The following is a 16,716-nucleotide window of genomic DNA, read 5'->3' on the forward strand; positions in this document are numbered from 1 at the left end:
ACGCTGCGGATCTCTCCCCCGTCGCGGCCGGATCTTCTTTCTGTGGCCCAAGGGTTGTGCAGCGTGCCGAGCGCATGCGCCGCGCACATTTTTTTCTTCTGAACTCCTGCTTTACCGCGATCCCGTGGCACAGCAGAAATACAGCTGCGGGTGTGCCGTGGGATCGGACGGCTTCCATAGGCTTCAATGAAAGCCGCTGGAAACGTACGCGCGGGAGATCTGCACAAAATGGAGCATGCTGTAGGTGTTTTTCCACACGTGCGATCCGCGTGCCAGGAAAAAATGACATCCACAGGTATTTAATAGAGATGAACGAGCACCAAAATGCTCGGGTGCTCGTTACTCGAGTCGAACTTTCAGTGATGCTCGAGAGTTCGTTTCGAGTAACGAACCCCATTGAAGTCAATGGGCGACTCGAGCATTTTTGTATATCGCCGATGCTCGCTAAGGTTTTCATTGGTGAAAATCTGCAAAACCCAAAAAAGTGCTGGAAACGACACAGAAATGGATAGGGCAGGAGAGGGGCAACATGCTGGGCTGCATTTCAGGTTCCCAGGTCCCACTATTCAGCCACAATAGCGGCAAGAGTGAGGCCCCCCCCCCCCCGCACTGTCAGCATAAAGATCGTTCTCCTCAGAGAAGAACGATGTTAGCCCATTGAATTCAATGGAGCCGGCAATACAGCCGGCTCCATTGAAAGCAATGGGCTGCCGGCGAGCGCAGGATGAATTTTCGGGAAGGGCTTAAAAATATAAGCCATTACCTGAAAATCATCCAGAAATGTGTAAAAAAAATATATATATATATACTCCCCTGGTCCCGGCAGACGGAGTTCAGCCGCGGCCGGCGGCAGTTCTCCTGAACTGCTCAGAGTAGTATTCAGCAGCCGGGGATTTAAAATCCCCGCCTGCTGAATGAGCTGCCTCTGATTGGTCACAGCCTGACCAATCAGAGGCAGCTCTCACTCACACCCATTCATGAATTCATGAATGGGTGAGTGAGAGCTGCCCCTGATTGGTCCCTGCGCTGAGCCAATCAGAGGCAGCACTCACTCACCCATTCCTGAATTCATGAATGGGTGTGAGTGAGAGCTGCTTCTGATTGGTCAGGCTGTGACCAATCAGAGGCAGCTCATTCAGCAGGCGGGGATTTTAAATCCCCGGCTGCTGAATACTACAGAGAGCAGTTCAGGAGAGCTGCCGGCGGCCGCGGCTGAACTCCGTCTGCCGGGACCAGGTGAGTATATATATATTTTTTTTTTACACATTTCTGGATGAACTGCAGGGAAGGGCTTATATTTTTAAGCCCTTCCCGACAATTCATCCCGCGCTCGCCGGCAGCCCATTGCCTTCAATGGAGCCGGCTGTATTGCCGACTCCATTGAATTCAATGGTCAGTGCTCGTTTAATCAAGATGAGTACCGCGTGGTGCTCGTCTCGAGTAACGAGCATCTCGAGCACCCTAATACTCGAACGAGCATCAAGCTCGGACGAGTATGCTCGCTCATCTCTAGTATTTAATTACCTGCGGGTGTCCAATGATTCCCTATGGGCACAGATCACGAGTGTGAGACATCCGTGCGGATTGGCTAATTCTATTTTGCCCATGGACATTGGGCCTTAAAGTAAACCCCCGCTGGGGTTTCCCCCATTCATTAGGCCTGCCTTCGGCTCCTGGTACGGGTCCTGTGCTACCCTCAGGCTAGGGTCACATGGGAGGGAAATCTCACGGAATGACCACACCGAAATACGGCAAGATTTTCGTGGGACAAGCACAGCTTCAAAACAAGCGGCCTTTCGCTGCGGGTTTTGGAGCAGTTTTGCTGTCGGCTTTGAATTCTGCGCCGCATGTCAGTTTCCATGTGGCTTGGCTGTAACATGTAGACGAGATTTTTGCCAGTCTCGTCTACTTTGCTGGACGAGAAAGTCTGCACAGAAATTCCGCAGCAATTTCGCCCCCTGTGAACCCAGCCTCAGGATAGGAGTTGGTAGAGCCCTGTGACAAGGCTCAAACTCTACCCTGCTGTCTCCTAGGCTGAGGGCCCATTCCTCGGACGCTGCGTATATATACACAAAGCAGGGTATATCACCTAGTACAGTGGTGGTGAACCTATGGCACGTATGCCTGAGGCAGCACACAGAGTCTTCCCTGCTGGCAGCGCTGCCGTAGGCCGCTCACCACGTTTGTGAATACCAGCAGGGTCCGCGGCTCTCCTGCCGATATTCATTCAGCAGCGCTAATCCCGGCGCACACTGTGATGTCCTCCCCCCTCCTCCTCTTAGGTTCTGCGAGAGCAGGGTGGAGGAGGCGTCCGGCAGCACACTGACATCAGTGTGTCCCTGCGATCAGTGCTGCTAGCAGTGCGCCTGGCAGAGGAACAGCTTTCTGGCAGAGGAACACGAGGTGGAGGGTGTAAGTATATGGGGCTCAGGGGGACACCGTAAGCTGTGGGCCGCTGTGGGATGTCAGTATTATACTGGGGCCACTGTGGGATGTCACTATCATACTAGGGCCGCTGTGGGGTGTCAGTATTATACTGGGGAACACTGTGGGGTGTCACTATTATACTGGGGATGTCACTATTATACTGGGGGCCGCTGTGGGATGTCACTATTATACTGGGGGCCGCTGTGGGGTGTCACTATTAGTGCTGGGGGCCGCTGTGGGATGTTACTATTACTGCTGGGAGCCGCAATTGGGGTGTCACTATTATATTGGGGGCCACTGTGGGGTATCACGATGATCCTGGGGGCCACTGTGGGGTGTCACGATGATACTGGGGGGCGTTGTGGGATGTCACTCTTATACTGGTAGCCGCTATGGGGTATAACTATTATACTGGGCGTCGTGTGGGGTGTCACTATTATATTAGGGTCCGCTGTGGGATGTCACTATGATACTGGGAGCCACTGTGGGATGTCACTATGATACTGGGGGCCGCTGTGTGGTGTCACTATTATACTGGGGGCCACTGTGGGAAAACCCTATTATACTGAGGGCCGCTGTGAGGTGTCACTATGATACTGGGGGCTGCTGTGGGATGTCACTATTATACTGGGGGCTGCTGTGGGATGTCACTATTATACTGGGGGCCGCTGAGGGGTGACACTATTATTCTGGGGGCCGCTGTGGGGTGTCACTATGATACTGGGGGCTGCTGAGGGATGTCACTATTATACTGGGGGCCGCTGTGTGGTGTCACTATTACTGCTGTGGGCCGCTGTGGGGTGTTACTATTACTGCTGGGGGCCGCTTTGGGATGTCACTATTATATTGGGGCCCACTGTGGGATGTCACTATTATACTGGGGAGCCACTGTGGGATGTCACTATTATACTGGGGGGCCACTGCGGGATGTCACTATTATACTGGGGGGGCCGCTGTGGGATGTCACTATTATACTGGGGGGCCGCTGTGGGGTGTCACTATTATACTGGGGGCCGCTGTGGGGTGTCACTATGATACTGGGGGCCGCTGTGGGGTGTCACTATTATATTTGGGGCCGCTATGGGATGTCAATATGATACTGGGAGCCGCTCTGGATGTCACTATGATACTGGGGGCCGCTGTGGGAAGTCACTATTATACTGACGGCTGCTGTGGGATGTCACTATTATATTGGGGCCCACTGTGGGATGTCACTATTATACTGGGGGGCCACTGCGGGATGTCACTATTATACTGGGGGGCCGCTGTGGGATGTCACTATTATACTGGGGGGCCGCTATGGGGTGTCACTATTATACTGGGGGCCGCTATGGGGTGTCACTATAATACTGGGGGCCGCTGTGGGGTGTCACTATAATACTGGGGGCCGCTGCGGGTTGTCACTATTATATTTGGGGCCGCTATGGGATGTCAATATGATACTGGGAGCCGCTGTGGGAAGTCACTATTATACTGACGGCTGCTGTGGGATGTCACTATTATACTGTGGTTCGCTGGGGGGTGCCAATATTATTCTGGGGGCCGCTGTGAGGTGTCACTGTGATTTTGGGGGCCGCTGTGGGATGTCACTATTATACTGGGGGCCGTAGTGGTGTGTCAATATGATGCTGGGGGCTGCTGTGGAATGTCACTATTATACTGGGGGCCGCTGTGGGATGTCACCGTTACTACTGGGGGCCGCTGTGGGATGTCACCGTTACTAGTGGCAGCCAGTGTGGTAATAGTGGTAGTAGTAATGGTGAACCCACCACAGCGGCTCCCAGTAGTAATAGTGACCCCCCACAGCGGCTCCCAGTAGTAATAGTGACCCCCCACAGCGACTCCCAGTAGTAATAGTGACCCTCCATAGTGGCTCCCAGTAGCAATAGCGACATCGCACTGTGGCCCCGAATAGTAATAGTAATATTCCACAGTGGCCCCCAATAGTAATAGTAATATTCCACAGTGGCCCCCAGTAGTAATAATAATATTCCACAGTGGCCCCCAGTAGTAATAGCATCCCCCCCCCCCCCCCGAGACCCATATACTTACCTCAATCTCCTCGTGAAAGCGTTGCTGCTCCTTTGCTCAGCGCCGCTGCTGGTGCTGATCCCATGTGCACATTGTGGCTTCAGTGTGTGCAGCTAGACGCCTTTTCCCCTTGCACTGGCGGAACCTAAATGAAGACATCAGGGGAGGAGGATCCCGGCTGCACACTGACGTCACAGTGTGAACCTGGGATCAACGCTGCTAGGAGTGTAGCTGAGTGAATGCTGGCAGGGCAGCTGCGACCCCCTGCCAGTATTCACTTACATTGTGAGCGGCCGATGGCGGTACCTGCCGGAAGAAAGTGCTCTGTGTGCCGCCTCTAACACGCATGCCATAGGTTCACCACCACTGCTCTAGATCTTCCAAACTCTGTTATACCACCTCTAGCTTGCATACAAGGTATGTTACAGCTGAGCATAGAGGCTCTAGTACCCTGCTATACCCCCTGTAGCTTAGATACAAGATGTGATACGGGTGGGCATGGAGCCTCTAGTACCCTGTTGTACTGCCTCTCGCTTGGATACAAGATGTGATACAGGTGGGCATGGAGGCTCTAGTACCCTGTTGTACTGCCTCTGGCATGGATACAAGGTGTGATACGGGCAGGCATGGATATATACAGGTTCTGTATGATACTCTGCAGCATATTGCTCCACATCTGCTGGTACTGAGCCTCTGGATCATCCAAACTCTGTTGTACCACCTCTAGCTTGAATACAAAATGCGATATGCGGGGGCATGGAGGCTCTAGTACCCTGCTGTACCACCTCTAGCTTGGATACAAGATGTGATATGGGCGGGCATGGAGGCTCTAGTACCCTATTGTATTGCCAGCTTGGACACAAAATGTGATACGGGTGGGCATGGAGCCTCCAGTATCCTGTTGTACGGCCTCTAGCTTGGATACCAGATGTAATACGGGCGGGCGTGAAGGCTCTAGTACCGTGTTGTATCGCCAGTTTGGATACAAGATGTAATACAAGTGGGTATGGAGGCTCTAGTACCCTGTTTTACCGTCTCTAGCTTGGATACAAGATGTGATATAGGTGGGCATGGAGGCTCTAGTACCCTGTTGTACACCCTCTAGCTTGGATACAAGATGTGATACGGCCGGGCAAACCGCCTCTAGCTTGTATACAAGATGTGATGCGGGCGAGTGTGGAGTCTCTAGTACCATGTTGTACCACCTGTTTGGATACAAGACGTGATACCGATGGGTATGGAGGCTCTGGTACCTTGTTGCACCGCTTGTAGCTTGGATACAAAATGGGATATGGGCGGGCATGGAGCCTCTAGTATCCTGTTGTACCGCCTCTAGCTTGGATGCAAGATGTAATACGGACGGGTGTGGAGGCTTTAGTACCCTGTTGTACCGCCAGTTTGGATACAAGATGTAATACAGGGGGGTATGGAGGCTCTAGTACCCTGTTGTACACCCTCTAGCTTGGATACAAGATGTGATACGGGCGGGCAAACCGCCTCTAGCTTGTATACAAGATGTGATGCGGGCGAGTGTGGAGTCTCTAGTACCATGTTGTACCACCTGTTTGGATACAAGACGTGATACCGATGGGTATGGAGGCTCTGGTACCTTGTTGCACCGCTTGTAGCTTAGATACAAAATGGGATATGGGCGGGCATGGAGCCTCTAGTATCCTGTTGTACTGCCTCTCGCTTGCATACAAGATGTAATACGGACGGGCGTGGAGGCTTTAGTACCCTGTTGTAGCGCCAGTTTGGATACAAGATGTAATACAGGTGGGTATGGAGGCTCTAGTACCCTGTTGCACCGTCTCTAGCTTGAATACAAGATGTGATAGGGGCGGGTATGGAGGCTCTAGTACCCTGTTGTACCTCCTCTAGCTTGAATACAAGATGTGATAGGGGCGGGCATTGAGGCTCTAGTACCCTAGCAAAACAAATGTATCAGCAGCACTCAAATAGCCGTGTGCAAGAAACACTATAGCTGGGAAAGAATTATCTAATCACGTCGCAATGCGTATAGATAATGCCAAGCCAACCTCAAGGTTGCAGACCACCAACCAAAGTAAGCCAATGTATAGAAAAAGAGGAGGCAGCATAAATGGTGCTTCAAAAAGTAAAAAAATATATCCTTTATTGTTCCATTTTTTTTTTATTTTTTTTTTAAAGACAGACAACGTTTCGACCTGTGTCAGTCTTTATCAAGCCATAGAGATACTGAAACAAAGCAAATGATCCATGTTCCTGGATCCAGGAACATGGATCGTTTGCTTTGTTTCACTATCTCTACAAGATGTGATACAAGATGTGATACAGGCGGGCAAACCGCCTCTAGCTTCTATACAAGGTGTGATATGGGCGGACGTGGAGGCTCTAGTACCCTGTTGTATTGCCAGTTTGAATACAAGATGAGATACTGCGGGCATGGAGGCCCTGTTGTACTGCCTCTGGCATGGATACAAGGTGTGATACGGGCAGGCACAGGTTCTGTATGATGCCCTGCAGCATATCGCTCCACATTTGCTGTTACTGAGCCTCTAGATCGTCCAAACTCGTTGGCTGTCGAAGTTGGCGTCCTAGATAGCTACAAAGCAGGTAGCGTAGGAGCGAGGGACTGGGGGGTGGGATGTTGAGCAAGGAAGGGTTAAGCGATCGGAAGAAGTGGGTGGAGTGATAATAGGAAGAGGAGGGAGGAAGAGGGGAAGAGTGGCTCATTCCACGTGGAGAAAGAGAAGAAGGAAGACGTGTGAAGGAGGTCAGAAGACAATCAAGAAAAGAAGTATGGACCAACTCGTGCTACAGATCAAAGAAGCTGTTGCCAGCCAGGGACCTGAGTGGCTGATGAGGATGGCCGCGGAGATCGGTGCCACGCCGTCGGGAGAAGCCGGGGCAGGAGAAGAGCAGCCGGCGCAGATGGCATCCAGCGCACCCCGCGGAAGACCCCAGAGAAGGAGGATTCCCCCTACCAGGCTGAGCCCGAGCCCAGCCGTGAAGAAGGGGGCCCAGAACGCAAGCCCGAGACCTGCGCGTTCGAATATCGGTAGCGGAGCGCGGCCGCAGCGATCGGCGGCGGGAGGCAGCATGGGCGCGACCGGAAGAAGCACCGGAAGAATAGTAGAAACCCCCGAGGGACTTACCGGGACTTCAGCAGCGGCATCAAGAGCGGGTAAGTCCAGCGTGGGAAGGGTTTGCCCCGCGGCTGTCCAGCGTCAGGCGGAGAGAGAAGGGGGACGGCCTGCGCGCCGTCCCGGCGGCGGGCGGATGGATCCGCGGGCCGGAAGAAGTTCCGGCCCCGGGACTCCCGAGCGGAGGGAGACGAGCCCCAGCGGCAGCAGCGAGGCTAGCAACAGCGCAAGCGGCCACAGCAGCGCGAGCGCAGTGCAAGGGGGGGGGGGGGGATGAGGAGGAAGAGGCGCAGGGCGGGAAAACAGAGGGGGGGAAGGGGGGGGGGAGTTCAATTAGGCAGTATGGCCCCATTGTCGCCCCAGGGCTCATGCCCTAATATGAGGGGCAGCGGGACATATTCTAGAGACACCTCAAGCCGGGGAGGGGGAGTACAATTAGGCAGTATGGCCCCATTGTCGCCCCAGGGCTCATGCCCTAACATGAGGGGCAGCGGGATATTTTATAGAGACGCGTCAAGCCGGAAAGGGGCTTACGGGGTACGCAGGAAGGAGGGAGGGAGAGGAGGGGCAGCGAGCAGCGGTCACAGGTCGCCCCGGGGTTCTTTCCCTTTTGCGAAGGACAGTGGAGCACAAGCAGTCGAAGGCACTTCAGGCCGGCAAGGAGCTTACGGGGTGGAGCAAAGCGGACAGGTGAGACAGAGGAAGGGTAAGGGGGGAGGGGGAAGCTACCTGCCCGGTAGTCAAGGGGCCGGTAGCGGGACGGAGGGGGGGTTAGGCAGCAGGCGGGGGGTTGGCAGCATGGCGCGAGGAAGTTGGCGCAACGAAGCAAGAACAGATAGCTCGTCATCGGAGTCCGGTGAGCCTTGTACACGTCGGGAGGCGCCCCATTTCGCCAGAGGGTACAGGCGTTCGGAAGCGGTGGACAGGAGCGGTAGGCGCAGCGGCCATGGGACTTTGGTTTGCGCTTCGCAGCAGGCGTTACCATGTTCACCGGCTTCCTCCACAGATGAGAGGCGGGCCTCACGTACCGAAAGGCAGGGCGAGCGGGCCGCAGCCTCCAGGGCGTCCTATGGCTACAGCATGCGACCCCGTGGTGTCTCCCGTAATAGGGACAGGGTACGACACGCGGTGGCGAGTCCGGAAAGGAGCCAACTGGGACCGAGTCACCCGTCTTTCCCCTCGGCAGGGCCGGAGGACGAATTGGAGGGTGAGTCCCAATGTGATAGAGTGTGGGGTGATTCGTCGCCCAATAATGTGAATAATTTTATGGTAGCGCTGAGAGCGCTGGTGAACGAGTTTGACAAAGGTAAAGGTATGGTGACGAGTGTTAACCCGGGGAGACGAGACTCGCCCGTGGTTGGTGATGTGGCTCACGCTGCCGGGTGCTCGCCAGTGGTGGCGACCGGAAAAGGCGAAGAGTCGGTAAAAGATGGTCTGCGTTTTTCAGACTCTTTATTTTGTGGCGTGGCCCCGCTGGGGGTGGGCCTCGCGGAGGACACAATTGAAAAAATTAAAAGTGGAGTATACGTGGACATTTGGTCGCTCCTATCGGTGGAGCATGTGTCGGTGGATAAGGACCGCTTCACTGAACGGGACAAGAAGCCCAAAATAGCTAAAACATTTAGCAATTGGCTACAAGCCATGTTGACCCTGGCTCACGTCATATGCCAGTACCAGCCGGGTAAAGGCCCGGAGCTACTGGTATATATTAACACTATTCATAGCGCTTACAAGCTGCACGGAGGTGCGGCATGGTGGCGCTATAACGAAGGGCGTCCTATGGCTACAGCATGCGACCCCGTGGTGTCTCCCGTAATAGGGACAGGGTACGACACGCGGTGGCGAGTCCGGAAAGGAGCCAACTGGGACCGAGTCACCCGTCTTTCCCCTCGGCAGGGCCGGAGGACGAATTGGAGGGTGAGTCCCAATGTGATAGAGTGTGGGGTGATTCGTCGCCCAATAATGTGAATAATTTTATGGTAGCGCTGAGAGCGCTGGTGAACGAGTTTGACAAAGGTAAAGGTATGGTGACGAGTGTTAACCCGGGGAGACGAGACTCGCCCGTGGTTGGTGATGTGGCTCACGCTGCCGGGTGTTTGCCAGTGGTGGCGACCGGAAAAGGCGAAGAGTCGGTAAAAGATGGTCTGCGTTTTTCAGACTCTTTATTTTGTGGCGTGGCCCCGCTGGGGGTGGGCCTCGCGGAGGACACAATTGAAAAAATTAAAAGTGGAGTATACGTGGACATTTGGTCGCTCCTATCGGTGGAGCATGTGTCGGTGGATAAGGACCGCTTCACTGAACGGGACAAGAAGCCCAAAATAGCTAAAACATTTAGCAATTGGCTACAAGCCATGTTGACCCTGGCTCACGTCATATGCCAGTACCAGCCGGGTAAAGGCCCGGAGCTACTGGTATATATTAACACTATTCATAGCGCTTACAAGCTGCACGGAGGTGCGGCATGGTGGCGCTATGACGAAGATTTTCGTCGAAGGATTTCGGGAACGAGTAACGTGAGTTGGGCGACAAAAGCGACGGATGCTTGGATCCAGTTGATCCTGGCACAAAAGCCGGCGAAGCCCCTTTTTCAGAGCAATAGTACGGTAACTGGTGGGCAGCAGGCACCCGTTCCACATAAGCCCCCGGGTTCCTGCTGGGCATTTAATGAGGGTAACTGTCGGTTTCTTGCAGCATGTAAGTTCCGGCACGAGTGCTCCTTTTGCGGCGGTGCGCACGCAGCGGTACAATGTTTTCGGAGACAAAAGCAAAACTTGCCCGGGGGCAACACCAGTGAACGCGCTGTTCCTGGAGGAGTGGTTAGGCAAGTACCACAGGAGACGGGAAGCAAACCTTCTTAAAGAAGGTTTTAACACGGGTTTCGTCATTCCGCATCAACCGGGTTCGGCGTTAACGCTTAGCCGCAATTTAAAATCGGCGTATGATAATAAAGAGATGGTGATGGAGAAGCTGCTAAAGGAGGTAGAACTGGGTCGGATGGCAGGGCCTTTTCAGGAACCGCCATTTGAGAACTTACGTGTTTCACCTTTGGGCTTGGTACCAAAGAAGGAACCGGGTAAGTTCCGGCTTATCCATCACCTATCCTACCCGACGGGCGAGTCAGTCAACGACGGGATTTCCAAGGAGCAAACAGCTGTATCGTATACTTCTTTCGATAGGGCTGTCTGCCTAGTACGGCAGGCCGGAAAGGGGGCTCTGTTGGCAAAAGCCGATATCGAGTCCAGATGCATCCAGATTGTTTCCACTTGTTGGGCTGCCGTTTGGACGGCTTATATTTTGTGGGTATGTGCTTACCGATGGGGTGTTCCATCTCTTGTTATTACTTTGAAGTGTTCAGTTCATTTCTGGACTGGATGCTTCGATATGAGACGGGCATCCGATCGGTGTTGCATTATCTGGATGATTTCCTTTTCGTCGGGCCATCAGATTCAGAGGTATGCGGGTTGTTATTGGCATCATTTCAGGATCTGATGGGAAAAGCGGGAGTACCGCTGTCACGCGAAAAAACGGTCGGTCCGGTGACATGTCTTACATTTTTAGGCATTGAAATCGATACCATGGCAATGGTATTTCGTTTACCGGACGAGAAAGTAGCGCGGTTGCGGCAAGAGGTTAAGTTGGTTGGCAGTTCTAAGAAAGTTACACTGCACCAGCTCCAAGTAATTATCGGCTTGCTAAATTTTGCGTGTCGGGTCATTCCGATGGGCCGCCCGTTTGCAAGGCGGCTGTCATTGGCGACAGTCGGGATTAAAGAGAAACACCACTTCGTCAGAGTGACAAAGGGTATGAAGGAGGACTTGCACACATGGCAAGTCTTTCTTCAAACGTTTAATGGTCAGGTGATTTGTCAAGCTGCGGAAGTTGCAAACGAGGAGCTGGGACTGATGTCGGATGCATCGGGCTCCTGTGGTTTCGGTGTAATTTTGGAGGACAGTTGGTGCAGTGCACCATGGCCCAGAGAATGGTTCGAAAGACGGTGGGTGAAGAACATAACACTGCTGGAGATTTTTCCGCTAATGGTGGCGGTGGAGATCTGGGGGCCGATTTTGGAAAACAGGAATATCTGCTTCTGGTCGGATAACCAGGCAGTAGTGACAGCGGTGAACAGGCAGACGTCCAGATCTCCCTTGGTTTTGGCAGTTTTACGCCATTTGGTCTTGCGATGCCTGCAGAGTAATATTAAGCTGAAGGCGAGACACGTACCCGGAGTAAACAATAACACGGCTGACGCTCTTTCTCGTTTCCAGATGGAGAGATTCAGGGAACTCCACCCGACAGCGGATGTCAAAAGGGTATGTTGCCCGGCGATCTTATGGGAGATAGTAGAAGAGAGCTCACGACTCTGATTCGCAACTCCGTTGCGGAATCGACGTGGAAGCGATATAATGCAATATGGAAAAGGTGGTTGATGGCAGCAGGGGGACAATTCCCTGAGGGAGCGCGGGCAAGAGCGGTGACGTTAGACATTATAGCGGAGCTGCGGCGTCGGGGTGCATCGGCGAGCTCGGCGCGCAAGCACTTATCGGCCATTGCGTTTTTGTTGCGCCTGCACGGACGGCGCGATGTGACAAAGGAGTTTGTCTTCGGACAGATTCTTAAAGGTTGGAAAAAAGAAGGGTCGTCAAGAGACGACAGGCGGCCGATAACATTTGAGCTGTTAAAGGCGATGCTGAACGTTTTGGGAGCAGTGTGCAAAGATGAAAGCGAGGTGCTGCTCTTTCGGGTGGCGTTTTCGTTAGCGTTTTTCGCGGCATTGAGACTGAGTGAAATAGTGGCTCCCAGCTGTAGGAAGCTGGGGGGGTTGCGTTTCGAGGATGTTCTATGCGGTACAGATGATATAAAGCTATGCATCAAAAAGTCCAAGACTGATGTGTATGGCGCAGGCGAGTGGCTGCGCTTGACGGCGTTGGGGACAGCGGCGTGTCCTGTGGCGTTGCTGAGACAGTTTTTGTCACGGCACAGCGGAAAAGGACAACTATTGGCGCATGCTTCAGGAGCCCCACTGACCAAGTTCCAGTTTGGGGCGGTTATACGCACATGCTTGAAGCGATTAGGTTTCGAGCCCAGCGAGTTTGGCACGCATTCTTTCAGGATTGGCGCAGCAACGTCAGCGTTTGCTTGCGGATTAAGAGGAGATGAGGTGAAGCGAGTTGGACGCTGGAGGTCGGAGGCGTACAAGTCGTACGTCCGACCAAATTTGAGAGTGTTATAGTTTAAGTTACATTGTGGTGTGCCGTTATGTGTTTATTTTGCAGGTTCGGAGTGGACAGTTTGGGTGGTGGGCCACTCTTTCATTCATTGGGCAGAGAAAAGAGCGGGGACCCGGCCCATTGGCAGAAACCTGGGCCTGAAAGAGGTCCAGGTGAAATGGCACGGGGTAAGAGGTCTTCAATGGGCCAGGCTGCTACAAGAAATATTGTGTGTCAGCAGATGGTCCCAGGGGAAAGTGATACTGGTAGTTCATGCGGGTGGGAATGACTTGGGTCGGGTAAGGGTAGCTGAGTTAGTAACGCTTATGAAGGAGGATATGTTGAGGTTCAAAAAATTTTTTGAGGACACCATTATAGTATGGTCCGATATAGTCGCCAGGAGAGTGTGGAAAGAAGCAAGGGACAGGGAGGCTATTGACAGGGTAAGAAAAAATGTAAATTTTAAGATTTCTAAATTCGTTAAGTCAATAGGAGGGGTTGCCGTGAGGCACTGGGAGCTGGAGAAAAAGGTGCCAGGTATGTGGAGGAAGGATGGTGTCCATTTAAGTGATATAGGTATGGACACATTCCTATCGGGGTTGCAGGACGGGGTGGAGGCGGCTCTGTCGCTGGCATGTGGGGGGCGGATGGCAGCGTAGGCAGGCTGCATCCTTCTTGGCGGTTTAGCGGTATTTCCATGCCAGCTGGAGAATTGAGGGTGCGCACAGGCCGTAACGGGCTTTCTCACGCCTTGAAAGTTTGGTAGCGTTAGGAGTAAGAATAGGCGATAGGCATGGAAAAAAATAAATAGTTGGATTTTATATATTAATAAATAAATAAGCTGTGGCCTTCCCACAAATTTATGCCAGCATAAAGGAAATATGGTTGTTTTAATAAAGAAGTTTTGTTAAGAAGAAGTGGTCCCGTGTTTTATTAAAGGGAGCGTTATAAGGTGGGAAGTCCCCCCAGTCCAGATGGTCCCATATATTAATCCAGTGACTAAGCAGCAACGGAAGTGTGACAATATTGTGTGTGCGGTCGAGCATTATCCTGCTGGACAATATACAGGAAATGTATAACTTATAAGGGTATGCGCCTACGCTGATACAATGGGTGATACAATCGCGCAAGATTTGTGCGTTTTGAGATGTACAAATCTGAACCACATTCTTCTGAATGGAGTCATACACATGAGCGATGCGATGCAGGAAACAAATCACGACGTGTTCTATCTGGCATCGCAGCGTCCATTGTTTTCAATGGGGCCCGCGGAAGCAATGGGGGAGAAAAGGGATCGTGGAGTTTCTCCCATTCTCTGCCGCGGCACCATATCGCACTCACCTGTGAAGTTAGCCTAACTTAGTTGTGACTTTGGACAGTATCGTGTCACCCATTACACTGTGCGGCACATGACCTGTAGATAGAGACTGGCCTACTGTAAGCAATAATGCATTGCAGTACAAAAGTACTGCAATGCAACGTCATAGCAATCAAAGCTTTTATGGTTCAAGTCCCCCACAGTGACATGAAAGAAAAAGAAAAATAGTGCAAAAAAAAGGACATAAAAATAAAATAAACTCTTTTTGCGCAGTTTCCCGTTTCTCTTTAAAAAAAAATGAAACCGACATTTTTGGTATCCGTAACGACCTGTACAGTGAATTGAACGCACTATTCATCTTGCACAGCAGAAACGTAAATATAAACCCTAAAAAAAGCAGAGGCAAAATGCTCATTTTGTTTATTTTGCCTCCCAAAATAACGCCAAGTCAGCGGAAAAATAAAAAGTTATGTCTTTGGAGAAATTGGAGATGAAAATACCCCAAAAATCATCACGCCTTTATGGCCAAAATAGGTGGAGCGATCAGCTGGGAGGGCTGGACCATCTACTAGCAGCTTATTAGGCTCCAAAGTCCACCCCTCCCAACCCCTCAGTCGTGGATGAAGCAGTAGGCGTCATCCATGTAGCGCTGCCAAGTCTCACATGTGCGCCACGAGGTCTTCAGCTGGCGCATGCACAGATGAACTGTCTCTTTTGGGGGAACATTCCCGTTACTCGTTGCTCATGCAGCGGTTGTGACCTCACGGCGTTCACAAGTGCAAAATAACGCAGCATGTCCTATTTTGACGCAATTCCACTGCAAGAACTGCTCATTCTTTGCTACGGAAGTCTGAAAAAAATTGCATCGTACTCGCATGCCGTGCGGTTTACATGAGTGCGATGCGTTTTTCCCATTTTAGCTATTGGAGCAACACGTGTAAAAACGCACGTGCAGTGATGCGAATAGCGCATTTTGAACATGGGAACATTTAGCCGAAACCTCGATAACGCAGGTTTACAACTGCGATTTTTTCTGCCCTATATCGCACTGGCCCGTGTAAATACAGTGTAAAGCACGCGGTGCGGAGCGCGGTGCGTAAGGGTATATTCAGCAAATCTGAGAACCCCGGCAGTTTTGGCGCAGATGTGAAATGTGTTTTTTGGTCACATGGTTTTTACAGGTAAAAGTACACGCGGTCTTTGATGTGGTTCTCAGCCGCACCCTGACTGCGACACGTGAAAACGCTTTACGGACGCTTTTACTCCCACGCATTTATAGTGACGTATTTTTAGGGACGTTTTTCTGGGTGATTTTTTTCCATAAACCCTGCGGCCGGATTTTAGCGGTAGATCAACAGTGAAGTGTGGAGCGCCATAAACACTACAGGGATCCTTTGTGGGGGGGAGGGCTCTCCTTTAGTCGGGCGTTTTTTGGGTCAGTGGCTATTTTTGTAATCGCAGCATCCTGCGGGTTTGGCGTTACTGCAGGTCGCCGCATCGTATGTGGTGCGGACATGTCAGCGCTGGGACAGGAAGAACAGACGGGCTCATTAATCTAATCTATCTAGAAGACAAACTGGCCTTGTTGCCCATAGCAACCAATCAGAGCGCAGCTGTCATTTTACTAGAGCAGTTTCAGAAATCAGAGCTGTGCTGTGATTGGTTGCTATGGGCAACAAGGCCAAATTTTCGTTCAGACAGTTTTGACAAATGAAGGCCAGAGAAGGGTGGTAGCGCCCTGGTTTGAGAGGCCTGCGGCCGGTCCTGTCCGCCTGTGAGGGTGTGTGTATGTGTGGTCGTCTGTGGTCACAGGGGTTTCCATAGAATTCCTGTGAGGTCACAGCGGTCTGCAGTTCTAGAAGCAGATAGAACCCGTCCACACAGGCAGTTCCTGCAGCAGCGGCACTACAACAGTCACCGGAGCTCTGCTGCCTCTGCTACACCCCATAACTTCTCCTCAACCGTTGGCTGCGTACATCATCCCTGTCCGAGAGGAGCTTCTGGGCGCTCCAGGTGGACGTTACGTGGATATACCCGCTGCTGCTCGCTGTTAGCAGCCTACATCATCCCTGTCCGAGAGGAGCTTCTGGGCGCTCCAGGTGGACGTTACGTGGATATAACCGCTGCTGCTCGCTGTTAGCAGCCTACATCATCCCTGTCCGAGAGGAGCTTCTGGGCACTCCAGGTGGACGTTACGTGGATATAACCGCTGCTGCTCGCTGTTAGCAGCCTACATCATCCCTGTCCGAGAGGAGCTTCTGGATGCTCTAGGTGGACGTTACGTGGATATAACCGCTGCTGCTCGCTGTTAGCAGCCTTCATCATCCCTGTCCGGAGGAGCTTCTGGGCGCTCCAGGTGGACGTTACGTGGATATAACCGCTGCTGCTCACTGTTAGCAGCCTACATCATCCCTGTCCGAGAGGAACTTCTGGCCGCTCTGGGTGGACGTTACATGGATATAACCGCTGCTGCTCGCTGTTAGCAGCCTACATCATCCCTGTCCGAGAGGAGCTTCTAGACACTCCAGGTGGATGTTACGTGGATATAACCGCTGCTGCTCGCTGTTAGCAGCCTACATCATCCCTGTCCGAGAGGAGCTTCTGGACA

Source organism: Eleutherodactylus coqui, chromosome 11, assembly GCF_035609145.1.
Source record: "Eleutherodactylus coqui strain aEleCoq1 chromosome 11, aEleCoq1.hap1, whole genome shotgun sequence".
Taxonomy (NCBI): Eukaryota; Metazoa; Chordata; class Amphibia; order Anura; family Eleutherodactylidae; genus Eleutherodactylus; species Eleutherodactylus coqui.